The following is a 23,007-nucleotide window of genomic DNA, read 5'->3' as shown; positions in this document are numbered from 1 at the left end:
TACAATTTGTATGTAAAGTGGATACATTATAAAAAATAAATTTAAATTAAAAAATAAAAACAAAAAAGAATCTTTTTCATAGACAATTAAAGGGCAATACGCAGTTCAGCTAGAGTGTAGCAGAATCAAGCCATGGTGAAGTCACATTTATGATAATCACTGTTGAACTATCAGAAGCAAACAGGAAACTTGAGATATATAGAGATTTCACTGATTTTTTTAATGCACACTGTGAAACATACAGTTCTTGTTAACTTAAGGTATGACTTTAATGTTTAGCCATCAGGTTCTGAAGGCTGTTGAAGGCTTGCCTATAGTAATGACTTGTGGTTATTGAAAAAAAAAAAAAAGAGAGAGAGATATGATCCAGGCCTTGGCGGAAAATATGGAAGCATTATTTGAGTTGTGGTTTCAATTTTAACAAGGAAAACTACAGTTTCAACTCTGTGAATAGCAGTGGTGTTGCTTGGAACAGTCCAGCGATGATGTACACCGTTTCTATGTCCCTCTAAATATGAAACACTTCCTTTCCGCCTTCCTTTCTTGATTTCCTTCCTTGTGTTTATGTCTGTCCTACAGCTTGCACATGGATGTCAGAAGTCAACTTTCAGGATTCAGTTCTCTCCCTCTACCATGTGAGCCCAAGGACTGAACTCATGTCCTCAGGCTTGGAAGCAAGTACCTTACCCAGGAAGCCATCTCACTGGCTCTCACTGGCGCTAAAGTTGGAACATTTTGATGAAACACATTCCACATCTGACTGAAGGAACATGCTTAGCACGTACAGAGGAAATTCCAATGAAATGCTGTTAAAGCCAGTGGATTAATTTAGCCAAGATACGAAAGATATTGAAACCAAAGAAGAGTCTCAAATAGAAAATGAATCATGGTCTTCTCTAGGAAGTAGGATTAGTGTTGAGTTTTGAACTGTTGGTTTTAATAACTAATATAAGGAAAGATGAAGGGCAAACAGTGGTTGGTGTGTTACAAGGCTGTAATCCTAGGAAGCAGGAAGCTGACGCAGGAGGATCTTGACTTTGAGGCCAGCCTGGACTACACAGTGAGACTATCACAAATAAAGACACTCCTGTGAACCGCTTTAAGTTTTATTTGACTTTTAAGCCTATTCTAAAAATAAATATCAAACTTGAAGAAAAATCGTCACCAAAAAAAGAGCTGCCTAATGGACAACAAAAGTTAAAACTCAGTAAACCTGTGGGTACATTTTAACAATGAAACAAAACAGTCTGCATTGTTGCTGAACTCCAGGCGCTCCCAATACCAGAAGCACAAGGTCAGATAGGGCATGGCTGAAAGAAGAAAGGGAGGAGCAAGATTCGTTACTGCCTGTAGGTGTGAAGAATCTGGAAACTGTTTCCAAAGCAATCATCTTCTTGGACAGACATAGCATGGGGATTTAATTTAGAGAGTCAATTCATAATCACATAAAAAAAGCATTTGTACATTTCTGAGCATGCTCCGATCATGCTAAGATGATCATGCTAAGCATGCTAAGATCACAGCTTCAAAAGGAAAGATGGCGGGCATGCTTTTGTGCATGCTTAGTTCAAATCCATGGATCATTGGTTCAAAAGGCTAAAAGGGCAGACAAGCACACATCTGGCCATGCTTAGCTTGCATCGTAAAGATGGCAGATACAAACACTTCTGGGCATGCTCAGCTTTCTTAAAGGATGCTTTGGAGACATGTTATTGTATGTCCCTAAAAGGTAAGTAGCATGACTATGAAGAAAGATTCCCAGTCATGCAGTATGGAAACCACTTTCTAGAGATTCTCTCTCCATCATTCTAGATTAAGGGTTTGTCTTGACTGAAAAGCAACATAAACAAATAAAGACAGAATATGCTGTTTATCTCTTCTCTTTTCCACTTCTCTTCCCTCTCCTCTCCTCTCTTCCCCTCCCCTCTCCTCCCCTCTTCTCTCCTCTCCTCACCTCACTTCTCCTCTCCTCTCTTCTCTCCTCTCCTCCCTTCCCCCTCCCCTCTCTTTTATTTTTTCTCTTCCTCAACCTTCCCTTCTCTTCTCCCCTCCTCTCATTTTTCTTTTCCTTCTTTCTTTTCTTCCCCTTCCTTCCTTCCTTCCTTCCTTCCTTCCTTCCTTCCTTCCTTCCTTCCTTCTTTCTTTCTTTCTTTCTTTCTTTCTTTCTTCTTTCTTTCTTTCTTTCTTTCTTGTTTTTTGAGACAGGGTTTCTCTGTGTAGCCCTGTCTGTCCTGAAACTCATTCTGTAGACCAGGCAGGCCTCAAACTTAGAGATCCACCTGCCTCTGCCTTCCAAGTGCTGGGATTAATAGGCATGTGCCACCCTTACCCAGTGTTGTTTTTTTTTTTTTTTTCATCATAACATACCTTGGAGGCCTAAGGTCAGTACAGGGTGCCTTCCCATACTGCTCTCTGATATGAGGCAAGCTCTCTAGATTCACTCTACATTCACTCACTGGCTGCCTGTCTGCCAGTGAGCTCTAGGGAGCTGCCTGCCTTCACCATCCCTAGCTATAGGGATACAGATACGAACCCTCCTGACTTTTACAAGGATCTTGGGGATCCGCATGGTTGTGTGGCAGGTATTTTATTGTGTGGCTAGTCCATAGCCCCCATACATTAAAATGTGTGCTACATATTTAAGGTGTGTGGTGCACGTGTGTGTGGTTCATGTGAGTAGTCAGGTGTCTTTCTCAATTACTCTCCATCTTATGTTTTTAAGATGTATTTTATGTATGAATGTGTCTGAGTGTACATTTATTTGTCCACCACATGCATGCAAGAGTCTGTAGAAGCCAGAGAGGGTGTTGGATCCACTGGAACTGAGGGGCAGGTAGTTGTGCAAAGCCAAGTGGAGGCTGAGGTCATAACCTGGGTGCTGGGAACTGAACCCTGGTCCTCTTAACTTCGAGCCACCCAGCCAGCCCATTTCCAACTTACTTTTTGAGACAGGGTTTCTTGCTAAACCCAGCAGAGCTCACTCTTTCTTCTGGATGGTCTAGCTAGTGAGCTACACTGCCAGGGTTACAGATACATTATGCCCAGCATGTCCGGCTTTTATCTGGTGGCTGGAGATCTGAACTCAGATGCTCATGTGGCAAGGACTTCACTAGTGGAACCATTTCTTCAGTTCTAAGAAATATTAATTTGCTGAATAAATTTATATTAATCGATTATGCTATATCTATATTATCCTTCAAATGTCATTAATTATTGACACATAGAGCCAGACCCGTGAAATCAATCAGTTGCTTTACTTTGCAAATTTTTATTCATACAAAATAATGTTTTGCACCTATTTTTAAATCTTGACATTAAAAAAGTTAAATTTATCAAGCCAGGAGGAAACGACTTACTCTGCTTAACAGTTTGTTGCTTAATTTATAACTTTCAAATATTTTGACATATGGTTTCTTGGGTGGGCTTAAATGTTAAGCTGGCTTCCAGGTGGATGTGCTTGGAGGAAAAGGTTTGGGAGCCCACACCTGGAGAGATTAGGAAATGAATTTGAGGTTGAACTGGGAATTCTTTCCACATTGGACGGTGGTGGAAATCCAAAGTTCCCTTCTGCTAAGACAACAGCTCTCGACCTTGGTGGCCAATTAGAGTCATCTGGGGAGCTGGAAACATGTTCAGGCTCCTTATTAGGGCACTTATACATTGATTGATGGTGATTGGCACTGGGGATTGAGTTTTGGGACTTGCACCTGCCAGGTAAATACTGTCCATTGAGCCTCATCCTGGAGGCCCTAGGGTTTTTGGGTAAAGGAGCATCAGCATGTAAAAGTATCCCTGGATGACTTTAATGTGCAGTCATTATTCAGAACAGCTTCTAGCAGCTGGGACAGCAAACAGCATCCTGACAGGGCTGCAAGGGCTATACATCCAGGGCATGGCTAGAGTCCCTTTTGGTTCTGTTATGCCAGGCTCAGGTCAGGCAAAGGTTGGCAAAAGGCTTAATAGAGAAAAAATCCAGAAGGCCTCCATTTCATTCATTCAGTTGACAATTAATTCAGTTCTATAGCGTTTATGGAGCTGAGGACATAGAAAAGAGGAAAACACTGATTCTGAAAGTAAGGCAACAGATGTGTAAACGAAGCCTATAAAGCCCTGGGACCATTATAGTGAAGGTTCCCATGGGGCACGGTAGAGGCACAATCCCGTTTGCAAAGGAAGCATAGATAAGGAGTCCCAGGTGAGTCTTGGAAGACGTGGGTAATCTGGAAGACTTGGCTGAGAATGAGATCATAGGAAGACTTCTCTCACTGTGTGGTTAGGAGCCCCAGGTGTGTGGAAGGGCAAGAGCAAGCCAGGCCCTCTGGCAAGTCTGGTAGAGGAGGCACAGGAGTGTGGGAGGCTCTTGCTAGGATGTCCTCACTGGGCCTATTTTTCTGAGCATGGCTTAGGGAATCGTCATTCCAGGTTTATAGGAGAACTCTTCCAGAGAGTTGATGTCAGGAAAAGGGAGTGTATTTCTGGATCCTTAATATTCATGGATATTTTGTTAATGTTTCCGTATCGAGTTGGTGACTGAACCATGCTCTTAGGGACTCGAAAATGTTCCTCCTCTCCCACGATTACCTTCTACACTTTCCACAGGTATGTTGGCATTCTTCACCTTTTGGAATCTCCCATATCTGAAGTATCAGGGTTATTTGAAGTAGTCCCAGAGACCTCTGATTGATGAAACAAAAACCTCAAAACTGCCTCTTGGTTTTTGTATCTCAGTCACATTTCTGTCTAGTAATGCCTAATTCTACTTTGAGTTAACATTCCCACCCATCCCTATGCTCCAACAACTGAATGAAATGTAAAAGATCTCACTATCGAGTTCCTTTATGCTTCCTTTTAGATGTTACAGAACTACATAACACAGGTATATAACTCAGAACCTCACCATACGTTGTGATTTTTGTTTCAACATGTATCACAGAAGACTTGGATGACACACTCTAGGAGCCTGGGCATCTGTTATCCAAAATTCTTTGGACCACAAGTGTCTCAGATTTTGGAATATTTGCAGATCTATGATGAGATATTTTCAGGATGGGACTCAGGTCTAAACATAATTTTGTGAGGTTAGGTGTGGAAGTTTTCACTTGGGGTATCACTTTGTCATTCAAAAAAGTTTCAGATTTCCAGACTAGGGGTGGTCAACCTGTACTTGTTTAACCACTGTGATGTAGGAATGAGGTAACAGAACTCTACAGTTATCTTTTCCATCATAGGAGAGAAAAATGCTGTCTTGCCCAGAGATATTAGGAATTTGTCCTACAGCTAAAACTAAGGGCTGTTTGAAGGGTCATATTGAAACCTAATACAGTAGAAACTTCTTAAAATATATACATATGTGAGAGAAATAGAAATGGAATCACCAAATAATTGGGGAAGACAAAGCCCCAACGAGACAGCTTTTAAATGAAACCTCTAGTTCTGAGGATGGGTTACAGCTAATTGAGTTGTTGGATAAAGGGGTCCCATAGACTCCCCTGATCAACCCAGGCTATTGACAAGACTATTGGTTGTTCTCCACAAACTGACAGTCAGGCCCTGTTATTGACGACAACACCTACAGAACTCATTGAGCATGAAGAAATTGAACCGGTGCCTACTTGGGGCCTTCACACCTATGGACTAGTGTTCGTTGTAGTGGACAGTACTCTGTACACTACCAGAGGAGAAAAGTCAGCACCGACCTGGCTACAAACCCTTTAGTTTACAGTGGTGATCTGATTGTAAGACAGCTGCTGCAACAGTGGCACAAAGCTTGTAGGGGTAACCAACCAATATCTAACCAACCAGTAACTAACCAACCAATAATATCTAACCAACCAATATCTAACCAACCAATAACCAACCAACCAATAACTAACCAACCAATAATATCTAACCAACCAATAACTAACCAACCAATAACTAACCAACCAATAATATCTAACCAACCAATATCTAACCAACCAATAACTAACCAACCAGTAACTAACCAACCAATAATATCTAACCAACCAATATCTAACCAACCAATAACCAACCAACCAATAACTAACCAACCAATAATATCTAACCAACCAATATCTAACCAACCAATAACTAACCAACCAATATCTAACCAACCAATAACTAACCAACCAATAACTAACCAGCCAATAATATCTAACCAACCAATAATATCTAACCAACCAATATCTAACCAACCAATATCTAACCAACCAATATCTAAACAACCAATAATATCTAACCAACCAATAATATCTAACCAATAATATCTAACCAACCAATATCTAACCAACCAACAATATCTAACCAACCAATATCAAACAAACCAATATCTAACCAATCAATATCTAACCAACCAATAATATGTAACCAACCAATAATATCTAACCAACCAATAATAATATCTAACCAACCAATATCTAACCAATCAATATCTAAATGGATTAAAGGCCTACTCCATGAGGTGAAACCCATCCCTGTCACTGCTTTGGTGACCAAGAACCTCCTACTAGATAGGCCAGGGACCTAGGAGAAAACAAATTCTGCTGTTCTGCTAAAGAAATGTAGCAATAAAATGACCCCTAGTGACATTTTGCTATACTCATGGATCAGGGTCTTGCTCAGCCATCATCAGAGAAGCTTCCTCTAGCAAATGGGAACAAATACAGAGACCCACAGCTGGACAATGTATAGAAAGTGACAGATCTTGGAACACTTACTCTCAAATGGGATCAAACCCCTCCACTCAGGGCTCAGGGAACCCTGTAGAAGAAGAGGCAGAAAGATTATAAGGGCCAGAGGGAATAAAGGACACCAAGGAAACAAGGCCATCAAGACAAAGCACATAACGAACTCACTAAGTCTGTGGTAGCATGCGTGGGACCTGCATAGGTCTGGGCTGGGGAAGGGCCCAGTGCTGAGAGAAGTAGGCACAAGGTCCCATCCTTTCTCCAGAAGCTATTTCTAATTGATAATTGCTCACAAAGGAAAAATTATTTTTTTTTCCATGGGAGTGTCACTGAGTATAGGAAACGCTCTTGAGAGCAGGTCCCATACCCGTCAGTTAGAAGACCAACAAGAAATGAACTCTGGCATTTTTGGAGGTTCTTTATCTCATAATACTTTGTCAGTTTCCCCCGTTACAAGTCTTTTGCACATATATTACGATTTTCAGTATTGTGTTTTTATAAGATTTCTGTGTGTACGAACCTGTGGGTCTCCGTGTCTATATGTGTTTCCTGTGCTTTTTCTTTGGCTCTTTTTCTTTCATCTGTTTGTTTGTTTTGTCTTATTCTGGCTTGTTTTTATTTTATTATGTTATTATTCTTAAGAAGCTTGATTGTTTTCTAGTGAGGAGGGGATTTAGTTGGGAGGAGAGTCTGGGAGAAGTTGTTGGAGGAGGGAAAGCCATTATCAAATTATATTGTATGAAAAAAATCCCTATTTTTAAATAAAAAAGTAGCAAAAAAAGTGTGTCCAAGTTCTTTGTATGAGTGCTAAAACTGGAGCATAAAGACAGCCCCTTGAACATTCTATACAGCCGCCTGGGTGGCAGGCATGTGAGCTTGTTTTAGGAGCTGCACGGTAGAAATGTGGATTATTCCACTAGGGGTTTGAGGGAGACAACCAGAGACTCTTCAGGCGTGCTTGGTGGGGAGTGACAGCTTTGAGGATGGGGAACCATGCTGAGGACTACAGTCTGCCCGGAGATGAAAGACCTGTGCTGGGAGTGGGTTTTGCTTGGGCAAGGGGCCCCAAGGCTCACACAGGAACAGGTCTGCTAGCCTCCAGCCCCCATCTGGCTTCAGGTCCCACCTTTCTTCTGTGGCTCTTGGGAGTAGATGGGATGATCATAGTTACTGAATGTTCTACATGCTTTGGGACATTCTCTGTGCACAGTGTTTTGGCTCAGAAAACACTTATATTTCTCAGGGTTGAGAAATATAATAATACAACTTGTGTAGGTATAGATAGGTCCATTTCTTCTTGTTCTCTGTCTGGGGAAAACCGATTAACTTGTCTAGGCTGTGTTGTAAAATGGGATAATAACTGGTCAATAACTTGGGAGCCTCCCTGGGGCACTTGCAAAGGAAGCTTCCCTCTTGGACTGGTCACCACTTGAAGGCTGGGGATACGCATCACTAAGGACTGCTTCAGCATCAGACCTGCTTGCAAGCACTGCTCAACACACACCTCCTGGTGACAAGTGACTGGGGAAGCAGCAGATGGGATCTGAGACCAACCCGAGTTCAAAACCCTAGCTCCACTTGCAGCCAGTTGTGGGAGTTATTTGATTTCTTCCCACCTCACTTTTGTTTTCTGAAAAGTGGGGAACTTGGATGTATGCCTCACAGGTTATGAGGAGAAGGAGGGAATCTCTGGGTGGCTAACCATGGGGAAATCACAGCTGCGGCTTCTGTGGCTGGCAGGAAGGCCAACACCCGTGCTCAGGCAGCTGTCTCCGGACTGTCGCACACCACAGGTGAGGTGATAAATGGGGACACTAATAACGTAAAGGATTTTTTTTTTTTTTTTTTTTTTTTTTGTGCTCTGGTCCTTGTTGCTTCAGCCATCTCCATCCTTTGCAGAATGTCAGAATTCATTAAAGGGCTCCCGAGGCTCATTCAAATTGTCTGGAAGAAGTTACATTACACAGGGGCCTGCTGCCCCCTAGTGGCTACTGTTGCCACATTACAAAGATGGTCGGGGAAGGACTGAGCTTCTTGTGGGCTAGCGGCCACAGCACACCTGGAGAGGATGTGGACTGTGAATGGCCTTCCTCGGTTTCTAGTCTCTGGGCAGTCATCCTTACGCTGTGGTCCCTGACCAGCTCACCTGGATGCTTGCTGGAAGTGTGAAGTCTAAGGACTGGGGAGACAACCCAGTGGCTAAGAGCTCCTGCTGTTCTCCCAGAGGAGGTGTGCTCCTTCCCAGCATCACACAACTCAAGCGCCAGAAGGGATCTGATGCCCTCTTCCGGCCTCCCAAAGCACCTGGGTGTGGGCTAGTGCATGTGCACGTGTGTGTGTGTGTGTGTGTGTGTGTGTGTGTGCGCGCGCGCGCGCGAGCGCACACACACACACACACACACACACACACATTTGAGTACACCCCCCACCAACATATCAAACACACCACAACAAATCTTCCCCAAAATGTGAATTCTGAACCCTCAGGATCAGAAACTTGTAGACTGTGTGTTCTCTGAAGCCTGTGACATGCTGTTCCAGGGGCTCCAGGACCTCAGATTAGGACAGGGAAGGTGGCTGCCTCAGGTGTGAGGCTCCAGAGCAGGCCCCGATGTTGGAACTGTAGAAGATTTCAAAGGCCAGCGTGAGCTAGGCGTACTATTGCATGATGGGTCGTCAGAGCTGAGGCTAAACACGGAGAGCAGGGTGGACTGAGCAGCCACACTCCCTTCTGAGATCTACCCATATTTACCATTTTACCACATTCTCCTCGTCTCTCCCCTATCTTACTTTTATCTCAAATTATTTGAAAAAAAAATTGGCAGAAATCTTAACACTTTGACTCTTAAATATTTAGCAGATGTTTTATATAAATAATCAACAAGCCACAGTATCACCACCACAATGAGAAAATCAACAGCTTGGCAAGATCTGATCCACGTTTTATTCTCATATTACTCCCGCTCGTACATAGCTGTGTGTTTATGTCTGAGCTCTAATCAACGTTTGTGTGTCACATTTAGTCTTCTCCATGTCTTTTGTGTAAGCTAGCTCAGCAACCTTGGTGTTTTATTTTATTTTAGAGTGGAATTGACTTTCTTGCAAAGTTCAGGCTGGCTGTATCCCAGAATGTCCCATTGCTGGGTGTGCCAGGTTGTTTTCTCCTGACTGGACTTGGGGTAGATGTTGCTGGCAACAGTAGTTCATTAGAAGTTGGCTGTGGTGGCTCTTGCCTGTGATCCCAGGACTCAGGCAGGATGCTAAGACAGGAGGATTGTTACAAGTTCAAGGCTCACATGAGCTACATATGCTGACCAGTGTGGCCAGTACGAGACCTTGTCTCAGTCCTCTCCACCCCCACCAAATGCAATTTTCACTCATCATGTTGAGAACTTGGTGCTGTATTAGAAGGCTGTTGATGTAAAGGTTAGGTTGTTGCGTCTGAGTCACCATTTTTTTTTTAAATTTTTAAAATTATTTTTACTTTTATTAATTACAGTTTATTCACTTTGTATCCTGCTGTACCTCCCTCCCCCTCCCCTCCCAACCCCACCCTTCCTCTTCCCCACCTGTGTCCCTCTCCCAGGCCACTGATAAGGGAGGTCCTCCTCCCCTTCCCTCTGATCCTGGTCTATCAGGTCTCATCAGGAGTGGCTGCATTGTCTCCTTCTGTGGCCTTGTAAGGCTGCTCCCCCCTCAGGGGAAGGTGATCAAAGAGCAGGCCAATCAGTTCCTGTGAGAGACAGTCCCTGTCCCCATTACTATGGAGGCCACTTGGACACTAAACTACCATTGGCTATCTCTGTGCAGGGGTTCCAGGCCATCTCCATGAGTGGTCCTTGGCTGGAGTATCAGTTTCAGAAAAGACCCCTGTGCCCAGACTTTTTGGATCTGTTGCTGTTCTTGTGGAGCTCCTGTCCTCTCCAGGTCTTACTTTTCCCCCTTCTTTCATAAGATTCCCTGCACTCTGCCCAAAGTTTGGTTATGAGTCTCAGCATCTGCTTTGACACCCTGCAGGGAAGAGCCTTTCAGAGGCCTTCTGTGGTAAGCTCCTGTCCTATTCTCTGTTTTCTTCCTCTTCCAATACCCATCCTCTCTGCCTTTCTGAATGGGGATTGACCATCTTAGCCAGAGTCCTCCTTCCTGATTAGCTTCCTTAGGTATACAGACTTTAGTATTTTTATCCTATATTATATGTCTAATATCCACTTATGAGTGAGTGTATATCCTATGTGTCTTTCTGCTTCTGGGATACCTCATTCAGGATGATCTTTTCCAGTTCCCACCATTTACCAATCCTATATCTGACAGAGGGCTAATAGAGAGTATGTATAAAGAACTCAAAAAGTTAAACAGCAACAAATCAAGTAATCCAATTAAAAAAAAATGGGGTACAGAGCTAAACAGAGAATTCTCAATAGAGGAATATCGAATGGCAGAGAAACACTTAAAGAAATGTTCAACATCCTTAGTCATCAGGGAAATGCAAATCAAAACGACTCTGAGATTTCACCTTACACTCATCAGAATGGCTAAGATGAATAACTCAAGCGACAACACATGCTGGAGAGGATGTAGAGAAAGGAGAACCCTCCTCCACTGCTGGTAAGAATGTAAACTTATACAACCACTTTGGAAATCAATCTGGTGTTATCTCAGACAATTAGGAATAGCGCTACCTCAAGATCCAGCTATGCCACTCCTAGGCATATATCCAAAAGATGCTCAAGTACACAACAAGGACATCTGCTCAACCGTGTTTGTAGCAGCTTTATTTGTAATAGTCAGAAGCTGGAAACAACCCAGATGTCCCTCAGTGGAGGAATGGATACAGAAATTGTGGTACATTTACACAATGGAATATTACTCAGCCATAAAAAAAACAAGGAAAGCATGAAATTTGCAGGTAAATGGTGGCAACTGGGAAAGAGTCACCATTCTTATGTTACCCACAGTGCTCAGCATATTTCTGTTATTCCAAAGCTTTACCAGGATTTGCTGTCTGGCTCAGTTGAAGCCCATGCCTCTGAGGCCCTCTAGTCTGGAGTTCATGGATCTATTCTGCCCAGCCATGTATCAGAAAAGCTCCCATTCTAAGTGACAGGACCTCATCAGAGCTCCCACGCCACTCTTGGGGAGTCACAACCCTGTTTTCTGCAGCCCAGCCCCTTCCACCCCCAGTGAGGCCTCAGGGGCTAGCTCCATTCATCCGCTCAGTCCTGGGACACGGACACTGTGATGGTTTGGATACACTGGCCCCTATAGGCTCGTAGACTCGAATGCTTGGTCACCAGGGAGTGGCACTATTAGGAGGTGTGGCCTTGTTGGAGTAGGTGTGGCCCTGATGGAGGAAATGCATCACTGAGGGTGGGTTTTGAGGTTTCAAATGCTCAAGCCAGGCCCGGTGGTTCCTTCCCTGCCTGCTGTCTATGGATCTAGATTTGGAACTCCCAGCTACTTCTTCAGCACCACGTCTGCTCACTTGGCATCATGCTTCCCGCTGTGCCGACAATGGGCTAAACCTCTGAAATGTAAACCACCTCCTGTGAAATGCTTTTCCTTATGAGAGTTACCTCTTCACAGCAAGAGAACACTAAGACAGACAGGGATGAGCTGGCGCCACCTGAAGGGCTGGTAGTGGTATGTCTGGAAAGAACTGACAGGCTTTGAAAAACAACAGTTTGAAGATATTCTATCTTCGTATCTCAGCAGATCAGTTAGGAATGTTCCCGAGCCCTGGGTCATTACTCATATCACCATCTCTGCACCTCAGTGGAGAAGCGAATAAAGCCTACCTTTAGATATGCTGATGTCATATGAGGATGGCTTTGAGCTCCCAATCTTTCTGCTTCCTCCCACCAAGCGCTGGGATTACAGATGTGCACCCCATATTCAGTTTATAATTTTTTTTTTACATCAATGTTCGCACAGATTTGTTCACATGCCAACAGCTTCACTTTCTCTCATTCATTCTTTCTTGTATTTTCGATTTCATTGTTCTCTCACTGGAGTTCTGTTCATAACAGACTCTTTGTCTATAGATATTTGTCACAGTTTTGCTCAGTATTAAATATAGTGTGATAGTTATTGTTTCTAAATTTCAGGTTCTTTGTCTATTAAAAATGATACATTAGAGAGAAAGAGCCTCGGCAATGGATGCTATGGAGGGGAATCCTGGGGAGAAGAGAGGATGGGCCTGGGCATGCGTTCTCAGGGCATGCCATGCAGAGACCACCACCCAGGCTGGGATATCCCCCAAAGGTCAGAGAGTGCCTGAAGAAATGCCCCTTCCCACAGGACGGGGGACCTGCCAATGTGCTCCTTGGACTGGCAATATTGATTCCTTTCGAGGATTTATTAATGCTCCAAATATTTTGGTTCTGCCTAAAATCTACTGACTCAGAAACTCTGGGGATGGAGTCTAGTAATCTGAATTTAAACAAGCACCCCCAAATAACCTCCAGCTTCAGGCCCCTCAAGCTGGAGCACCGTTGCTCCTACACAAAGATTCCCCTCACACAGCAGCTCGGGGAGGGAGGGACTGCCAATGACGTCCTGAGAGCAGGGCCAGCTGGATCCCCTCCATGGGAGAAAGCTGGGCTGGAGGCTTAGCGGCTTGGAACACAAGTCAGCTGTGAACATTTGACCACTCCTCTGAGACCGCTAACGTGGCTGGCCTCAGTTCAAAGGAAGCTGCTATTTAGAGTTCAGCTTGGAGCTTGGATTGAACATGACCACCAACAAAGATGTAACAGTGTCTGCTTGTTCACTGAGGATCTTCTTTTGTAGAATAGTATGTTTTCTTTCGACAAGAAAACATGTTGATGCTGTGCCAAGGAGCGGCTTTGATAGAGGCTGTTGTGTGCTTTGGCCCCAAATGTTTCAAGAGCCCAAGGTGAATTTGTGCTGGCCAATATAACAGAGACAAAAGAATGTTTTTCCTCAGTAAGGTAGCTTAGACTTTAATTCCTCTGCTCAGTTTTTAACAGATAAAAAGTAAATAGGGTTTAAGGAGCTTTCTTCCTAATGACCTTGAAACCTTGGGAAGGACAGGCTGAGCTTTCAACTATGAGGCCAGGCTGCACATAGCAGGGATGTTAAAATGACAGTGGTTTCTCCATACGATGGTTTTATGGTCTCACATCAAAGAAGTCTGAAGGTGGGCCAACCACATTCCGAGCTGTCAAGATTCAAGTTCCTTTTTATACTTTTGCTCAGACGGCCTAGTTGGAGACTTCCATTGCTACAGGAGGCTACCTCTCATTGCCAGGAAGCAGGATGAGGGAGGAATAAAGGAAGGGAGAAAAGGACTGCCTTGATCGTGCCTCCCAGCAAGTAAGTCCTCCATTGTACTTTCTTTTACAGTTCACTGGCCAGAAAAATTAGCTCTAAGGAGTCTGGGAAATGTAGTCTTATTCCAAAAGGCAACAATCCCAGCTAAAGTCAGGGTTCTGTGATGAAGGAAGAGAAGGTAGACAGTGGGGGTAAGCAGATGATAGTCTGTGGTCTGTGTGGAGACTGGTTTGGTTGATATATAGGACTGCTAAGCTATAGGGGTGAGTAGCCTGGAGCAGTTGTATTGCAATGAGTTCTCAGGCAAAACTGTGTTTTGCTCTTCTTCCTGGGGGAGGGAACAGGCTCTCCTCAGCTGGGCTATGTTCCAGGAGAGGCTATATGCAGCTCAGAGGGAAGAATGAAGGGTCCTGGATCCTTCTGTGTGGGGAAGAAGCTAGGGACTGGGCAGTCTGGGAAAACAGGAGTGTGGTCTGGAGATGGTCTTCATGAGTGCTGTCTTGTGTGGACACTTGGCACCTCCCCTTCTTTCTTCTAAACCCTTGGTGTTAGAAAGTGCTTCGGTTTACCTGGACAATACTTTTAGGACAGGGAGAGCTGAAATGCCCCGTGTGTTTCCCAAGGAAAATTAGTGGGCTCCCGGGAACCCAGCACAGCAGAGTCTTCTGTTTCCTCTCCAGGGCTGACAATTCCAGAGCTCTCTTTCTGTAGCAGGCCTAATGGAGGAAAAGTACTCTTTTGAAGCCTGGGGGACTACTTGAACTGTAGAGTTTAATCATGGGAGTGAAAATGTGAGAATGGGAGCTCTTGGCCTATCTCGTAATTTCAACAGTGTCTGCTGACAAATAGTTCTTGCTTTGGGGTGCTTGGGGCATGAGTCTGACTGACCTTCACCACTCATTTGCTGTTTGGCCAGGTTGTAGTCCTTTTACTCTCTGTCTCAGTGTCCTTGCTGCTTGTGGAGAGGCCTTAATGAAGACTGTACAGCACAGGTCCTGGAGAAATTGTAACATAAGGCACTCATTCTCTCATTCTTGTGAATGTCGTTTTTCTCCCTCAGTGCCACTGCAGAAACATTTTTCATGTATTACGTTTTCATAAGAGCAATATTTATTTAACTGTTTTCCTATTAAAAACTGTATTACATTTTAATTGGGGTCTCTCTCTCTCTCTCTCTCTGTTTGTTTGTGTGTGTGTGTGTACAAGCACCAACGTACACGTAAGAGGACATTCAGGAGTCCACACTCCCTCTCATGTGGGCCCTGGGATTCAACCTCAGGTTTTTAGAGCTGGTGAAAATTTCTCTACCCACTGAAGCATCTTGCTGGCCCCTGCTTTACTACTTTTGAAAATTGAAGTTGGATACTTAGTTCTACACAGGTTATCTTGGTACAAAAATTGGTCTTTGAAATTATTCATTCAATTAGATTTTTAAATGACAAATTACGGAGTCAAAAGGATTTGGTGGGACATTGCCCACTCATTTTACCAGAAGGCTTCAGCTGATCAGCTCTACCACTGACAACGTGGATGAATTAGACTTTTGCCCATGTGAGAACATGGCTGAGAAAGGTGATTTAAAAGGAGGAGAACTCTATTTTGGCTCATGATTTCAGAGCTAAAATCTGTGGCTACTCTGAGCCTGTGGTAAACAGGGCATCATAGCAGGCAGTATGGAGTAGATCAAAGCTGCTTATTTCATGCTTGCCAAAAAGCAGAGAGAGAGAGACTGAAAGAGAGAGAGAGAGAGAGAAAGAGAAAGTGGCCAGACTCCCAGTATATCCTTCAAGAGGATGTGTCCAATGACCTCTTTCCTCCAACTAGGCCTTACTTCATATGGTTTCTAACCCTTCCCAATTGTATCACAAGCTGGAACCAAGCCTTCCACATGAACATTAGGGGGACATTCTAGATCAATGGTTCTCAACTTCCTAAGGCTATGACCCTTTAATACAGTTTCTCATGTTGTAGTAACCCCCAACTATAAAAATGTTTTCTTTACTACTTCATAACTGTAATTTTGCTACTGTTATGAATCATAATGTAAATAATCTGATATGCAGGATATCTGATTATTTTCAACCGCTGGTCTAGATACAAACTCTAAGACGATGTAGGGCAGAGCCCATTTTGCTATTCTTGTGCATACTGTAATCCACATCCACATTACAAGGAATGCATAGTTTATAACATGGTTATTTTAGAGCTGGAAGTGGAACCTCAGCTCTGAACTCTCCGTGTCTTCCTGCAGGTCTTGCAGCATTTGAATTCTTTTTTCCTAGTGTGGCTCCTGCCTAGTATTATGTTGGGTCTTAGAATGAAGAACATTTCCAGTGTGGATTCTGCCTGGTATCCTGGCTGTGAGGCTGCACTGGGTTACATGTGAAGGAGCTTTTTGGGTAAAAGCTGAGTGGGCTGGAGACATGTGTAGACATGAGATTACATAGACCTTAGCCCATCTATTTCCTTCTCTAAAGACTGGAGAAAAGAAAGATATGGAAATCCTTCCTGTCTTAGGGTTTAACTGCTGTGAAAAGACACTATGACCAAGGCAACTCTTATAAAAGAAAATGGCTGGCTTACAGCTTCCGAGGTTTAGTCCATTATCATCATGTTGGGAGGCAGGACAGCATCCATCCAGACATGGTGCTGGAGAAGGAGCTGAGAGTTCTACATCTTGATCTGCAGGCAGCAGGAAGGAATGTCTGCCACAGTGGGCGGAGCTTGAGCATAGGAGACCTCCAAGGTACCCCCACATGACATGCTTCCTCCAACAAGGCCACACCCCCTAACAGTGACACTCCCTTTTAGCCAGGCAGTCAAACACATGATTCTTTGGAGGTCACACCTATTGAAACCACCACATTCCACTTCCTGGCTCCCATAGGCTTGAAGCCATAATATAATGCAAAACACATTTAGCCTATCACAGTCTCAACAATGTTTAAAAGTCTTGCTTTGGTCCAGTATTTCCTCATTATGCTCCTTCCCTATGTTTTGGACAAATAATGCATATCCTGTGCCATGATATGTTGGAAGTGTTTGATTCATTTTTACTTTATAGGGGATTACATTTAAGGGATTGCATGAATCTCAGAAGAGACTTTTAAACTTGACAGTCTCAGCTGTGAGCCCTTCTGCTTGCCTGTGGTCTTGTGGTCCATCATCATTGAACTGCCTGTGGTCCCCAGTTACATACTGATGCAGAGCAAGGTATTGACATTGAAATTGTACTTCAAGGTTGCAGGATCCTAGCCCCCTGTGCCTGTGGCCCCTCAGCAAACCAGAAGCCTCTCATGGTTGCTGTATTACACGAGAAACACAGGAATGTGCTATGCTGGGGACAGAGGTAGATGTATCAAGTCACAGTTGGCTCTCACACACTTGTCCTGGCTGTTGAAGTGAAAGCCTGGTAAGAAAGACAGATAAACATGGAGGACTGATGGTGGGGGTCTCAGTTTTGCAGGTCAGGAGTTAATAGTCCTTTAGCCAGTCAGTTGTAGTGAGAATGTGAGCCCAGACCTTCAGCTCCAGGAAACCCCTCTCAGTTGTGAAAATATGTTACTGTTAAAACCCCCAATGAAGACACACACACACACACACACACACACACACACACACACACACACATGAAATGTACATTTCTAAGAAGGAATGTATAAATGAAGAAAGTTAACTGTAAACGCTGTCAAGTGTTTACATGCTTGCGTGCGTACAAGAACGACAGTGGTTCTCATTATCCAAACACCTGCTGTGTGCAAGGCATTCTTCTAAGTGTTGTGCAAGTATCAGAACACGAAGCTTTGATTGTGACTTACCACCCTCATTTTACAGTTCAAAAAAGTGCCATGAGTAAGTTGCCCAAAGATATTTACAATAAGTACTCTCAGTCCAAATGTGGGAGAAGTAGAAGAACAAGAGATGCTGTAATGTGGGTGTTTATGAGGGCACGCAGAGAAGACCAGTCTTTGCCAGTGAAGGCGGGGCTTTATGTAGGATCTTAGCAGTGGAGGTGCATATGCAAGGATCTGGGATGAGGATGATACAATCTCAAGTTCTGAGACAGATAGAGTCCCATCCTGACTGCCACACAAGCCAGTCCACTTACCCTCCAGCCACAGAACCTGTACTTATCGGGGCAAACACAGCACAGCCCCAGATGCTCATCATAATCTGGGCTCCAGCCCTGGAAGCCTGGCTTCTTCTCGCATCATGTAACAGGCTGCCCTCCTGATTGGCTGAGATCAAGAAAAACCCACAATGTGCTGAAGCTTTTGTGTTTCAAGAGTCATGTGTACCAGAGATAACAAATGAACAGTGAGATTCTGCAAGCCTAGGCCACCTGACTATTTCTCCCTCCTTTCTAGGTATTCATTCTGTTCCCAAGTAGCAGCTTATTCATCATAGTAGGCCACATAAGTGGCCCAGCCTCAGGGGCTGCTACAGTTCTTGATGCCTCTGTTCCCCACCATGAATCTGCCCCTCTATCATCATCTGCCCTACGTGCTTGCCTTTTGGCCTTTAGGAGTAGAGTCTGGCTAGAGATTAGGCCCTTGTATAGTTATCTTCTGAATCTTGGCAGCCCAAGGCATTGGAGGTAAATGTCACCCTTTAAATGTGTGATATCTATGATATACAAGTACTTAGCAAAAACTTGTGAAAGTGTGGATAACAGGACCTATTTGTAAACTGGTTCTGGGGTTCTTCTTGAGGGAAGAATGGGAAGCCCAAGGTTTGGGAGTGACAGGATTAAAGGGGTGGGCGTAAAGGACAGTAAACATTCTTCCTTGGTTATCCACTTTGGTAGGACTACTATATGCTGGTCATTTGAGGAGCGTCATAATGTATTCTGAAAATGTATCCATGCTATTACTCAATTATAATAAAATGAGCAGAATTACTGACATACACACACACACACACACACACACACACACACACTGGTCAGCCATATGTTGGAATCTGAGGCTCTACCATGCAGCCTTAGGAAAATTGCCTATTTTATAATTTTTTTAACTATAAAACAGGCATAGTTGCAATACTACCTAAGAATTAGAAAGTAATGAACTATTGCTAAATGCAATAATCTGGATGACTCTCAAAATAGGCCTGGGGCTGGATGTGGTGGTGCAGACCTTTAATCCCAGCACTTGGGTGACAGAGATAGAAAGATCTCTGTGAGTTCAAAGCAAGCCCAGTCTACATAGTGGGTTCTAGGATAGCCCAGTCTACATAGAGAGAGCCTGTTTCATCTTCCCCAAATAAACAAATACCCTCAAATCCCCAAAACCCAAAATATGGGCACAATGTAATAAATAAAAGCATTCAGTGTATAAGTCCATTTACATAGAATTTTAGAAAATGCAAATCTGTGGTGTCAGAAAGGTGAGTGGTTGTCTGGGGAGGACCACCTGAAGTGTGGAGAGAGCTGCAGATGGGACAAAAACAAGTTTGAAGGTAATGGATAGTTCATTATCTTGTTTGATTGTGGTGACTGCCTTACAGGTGTACAAGTATTTCAAAACTTATTAAATTGAATACTTATATTAAATATGTTCATTTTATGATATTGCAGTACTTTTGAGAACCTGTTAAAATGGAGACAATAAAATTTGTTAAAGGACTAATATATATATATTTTTATTAATTACACTTTATTCATTTTGTATCCCCCCATAAACCCTTCCCTCCTCCCCTCCCGATTCCACCCTCCCTCCCCTTTCTGCATGCATGCCATTCCCCAAGTCCACTGATAGGGGAGGTTCTCCTCTCCTTTCTGATCTTAGTCTATCAGTCCTCTACTGTGGCCTGGTAAGGCTGCTCCCCCCTCAGGGGGAGGTGATCAATGAGCAGGCCAATCAGATTATGTCAGAAGCAAGGACTAATATTTTAATGAAGAAAACAGAAAGCATTAGCAGCATAGCAAATAATCAACATTGAGCCATCTAATTCTTTCATTACTCTTCACTTTTGCATACAAATCACATGAAGACATTAGCTTTTTAATATGTATTTCATGGGGAGTCCTGTAGCTGAATACCAACATCTTACATAATACAGTCTACAGATCTTCCTTCTTTTGGAACCATAGGTCAGAACTATAAAAATTAAATATATATATTACACGAGGAGCTTTAATCTGCTGGGCATGGAGAATACTGCTACTAATATCATTGCTCTGATATGGATCAATGGCACAGCTTGAATGACCGTTATATGTTGGTTGTTAAAATATTTTTGTTACTATTACAGATATGCAGAAAACACCTACTGAAGACCTAAAGAAGATGCCATCAGAAAGGGTTTGGTTTTTCTGATTGTCCATGATGAGGTTATATTTTTACTTTTGTGTGTGTGCGTGTGTGTGCCAAATTCTGACAGAAACCATGCGAAAGAAACTTGTTTAATGTCTTTGCTAGGAACATGACAACTATTATTAGTAGCACACATAGCATTAAAGGTATCAGAGCATTTTCAGTGATCATCAAGGTAAGATGGGATGAAATGATTTCCAGTCCTTAACAAAGTGATACTAATGTAGAATAGAGATTATTGTAGCATTAGACACAAGTATCTTCTTAGAAAATATTTAATACGCATATAAAGCTTCTGACCCAGTGGACCTGAGATTGTTCCAGAGCTTTCTCTGATGTCATCACACTCCATTGGTTTCAACACAGGTGGGGTGGAGACCGCACTCTGAGAACCCCGCCTCATACATTTGGAACCTCGGACAGCACCTCTTGACCTTGCGTCAATCATTTTCAGGACCCAGGATAGCAGCCAACCTCTCAAATGTCATCTGCCTTTGGGACAGTTCCTCCCGTTCTTAGTGGGCCTTGTCCTTTCCCCTAGAGAACAAAAGAGATCAGTGCTTCTACATACCCTACATTCAGAAGCTGAAAATTCTAATTCCTGATGGGAAATAAGGAGAAGGTACACAGGTTTAACCCAAGTGAGGAAAGAATCTAAGATCCATATGCTAACCCTCGGGAAGCTCATTGTGATGGTTATCGTCAACCTGACTGGACTGGAATTCCCTGAGACACACCTTTGGGCTTGCCTATTGGTTGTTCCCAAAGAAGACTAGCTAAGGGGTAAAGATCCGCTCTGAATGTGGATGGCAATATATCAGGATCTGAGCTGAATACAAAGGGGAAAAGGAGGAAGTTGGGCGAGCACCAGCATTCACTTCTTTCTTCATCCTGACTGCGGATGCCCGGTGGTCAGCTGACTCCCGCTGTACCACCACATAACCAAAAGTCACTTCCACTGCCTTGCTCCCCCTTCGGAATGGACTTTAGCTGCTACAGTGAGTGAAAGCAAACACTTCCTTTCTTAAATTGCTTCTTTTCAGGTTCCTTTTAAGCTTTTGGTCACAACAATGTGAAAAGGTAATTAACACATTCACATGTCTTGGTGGATGAGGAAATGATTATTACTTTGCTTCATTTCACTTGAAGATCATCTGGATTGACGAATTTGGGTACTTTTGTGTGTGGTTTATGTGCTCTGATAAACACCTTAAGATTAGTGTGAGTGACCAGAGAGTTTTATTTTGTCCTTCCTTGTTTATCCAAGCACCTAATAACTATTTGTATCTTTTCAGCTATGACAGAGTCAATAAAAAAAGCAAACAATATGTGAACGTGTCCAACTCTGGACCCTTGGAAGGACTCTCAGATCTTTTGATTGAAACCCAATAAAACTGACACTGAATTGAATATCCTGTGAACTTGTAAACTTTAATCCTGTAAATTAGGACAAATAGGGAATCTTTTTAATATATCTTCATATCAATTACTTACTTATTTTTTTTTTCTGCAACAAAATACTTGCCCAGTAGCAACTTAAGGAAGAAAAGATTTCTCTGTTCAAGTACAATCCATCATGGTGGGAAAGTCTAACTGGCCACACTGCATCAGCATCAGGAAACAGAGAGTGGTGAATGCTTGTGATCAACTAACTTCCTCCTTTATATGTAGCCCAGGACCCCATTTAGAGTGACTTTCCCATATCAATTAACTTAATCTAGATAATCCCTTTTAGACACACCCAGACATTTGTTTCCGTGGTGATTCCATCAACTTGATAAGCTTAACTATCACAATCATTTACTTTTAAGATATTCTTGTACATGATACTTTTACTAGGAGACAAGTTGGTGATCAGTGAGTACTTTCATTATGTAATATTTGCAGCAGATCAAGTGTTTCAAACAGAAGGTAAGGGCAATTAACATGTCCCTTAAAATTTATCCCCTAAAGCAACTCATTCTACATTCACCACTGGTAGCCTAGTATATAAAAAGCCACAGTTTGCTATCTTTAAAAGAAAAGATCCCCCCACTCCTCCATCTCACTCTGTGTGTGTTTACAAGCGTTTGTGTCCATGGGTGCATGGTGGCCAGACAAAGACTTCGGATCTCCAGGAACTGTAGTCACAGACATTTGCAGGATACCTGACTTGCTGTGTGGCTGGTGGTCTCCAGACTCTAGTTTCCACGATTTCACAGCAAGTGCCCTCAACTGCTGACTCATCTCTTCACCTCTGCCTTGATACCTTAATCTACACAATTTATACACAAAGAGGAAAAAGACTCCCTGTGCCATAATTGGAGACATACAGCTGTTCGTTAGGTGTTTGAACACTAGGAATAATAACGTGAAATTTCCTAGTCGCTCATATAAATCTTAAGAATGCACACAAGCTATCCATAAAAGTTCCTAAATTAGCTCATTCAAAACATTTTGATCCTCAAGTGAGATAAAACATACCAATTCTAATGTTCTCATCTATGTGTATATAGTAATTAACTTTTGCATTGTCCTTTCAGTGATGTGGCTGGTTTTGATGATCTGTAATGGCTGTGGAGGTGCTTTTGCATAAGTTCTAAAGGCCTTGAGGTTATTGCAGTGGAGGAGAGGAAGCAGGTCTATGAATATTCTCATTAGCTCTCCAGGAGACAGAGGCTATAGATTTTGGAGGCAGAGTGTGACCATGACCCTGGTGCACTTTTCTTTCTATG

Source organism: Psammomys obesus, unplaced genomic scaffold (genome assembly GCF_907164565.1).
Source record: "Psammomys obesus unplaced genomic scaffold, mPsaObe1.curated_primary_1811, whole genome shotgun sequence".
NCBI classification, from domain to species: Eukaryota; Metazoa; Chordata; class Mammalia; order Rodentia; family Muridae; genus Psammomys; species Psammomys obesus.
Note: the sequence above shows the minus strand (reverse complement) of the source record.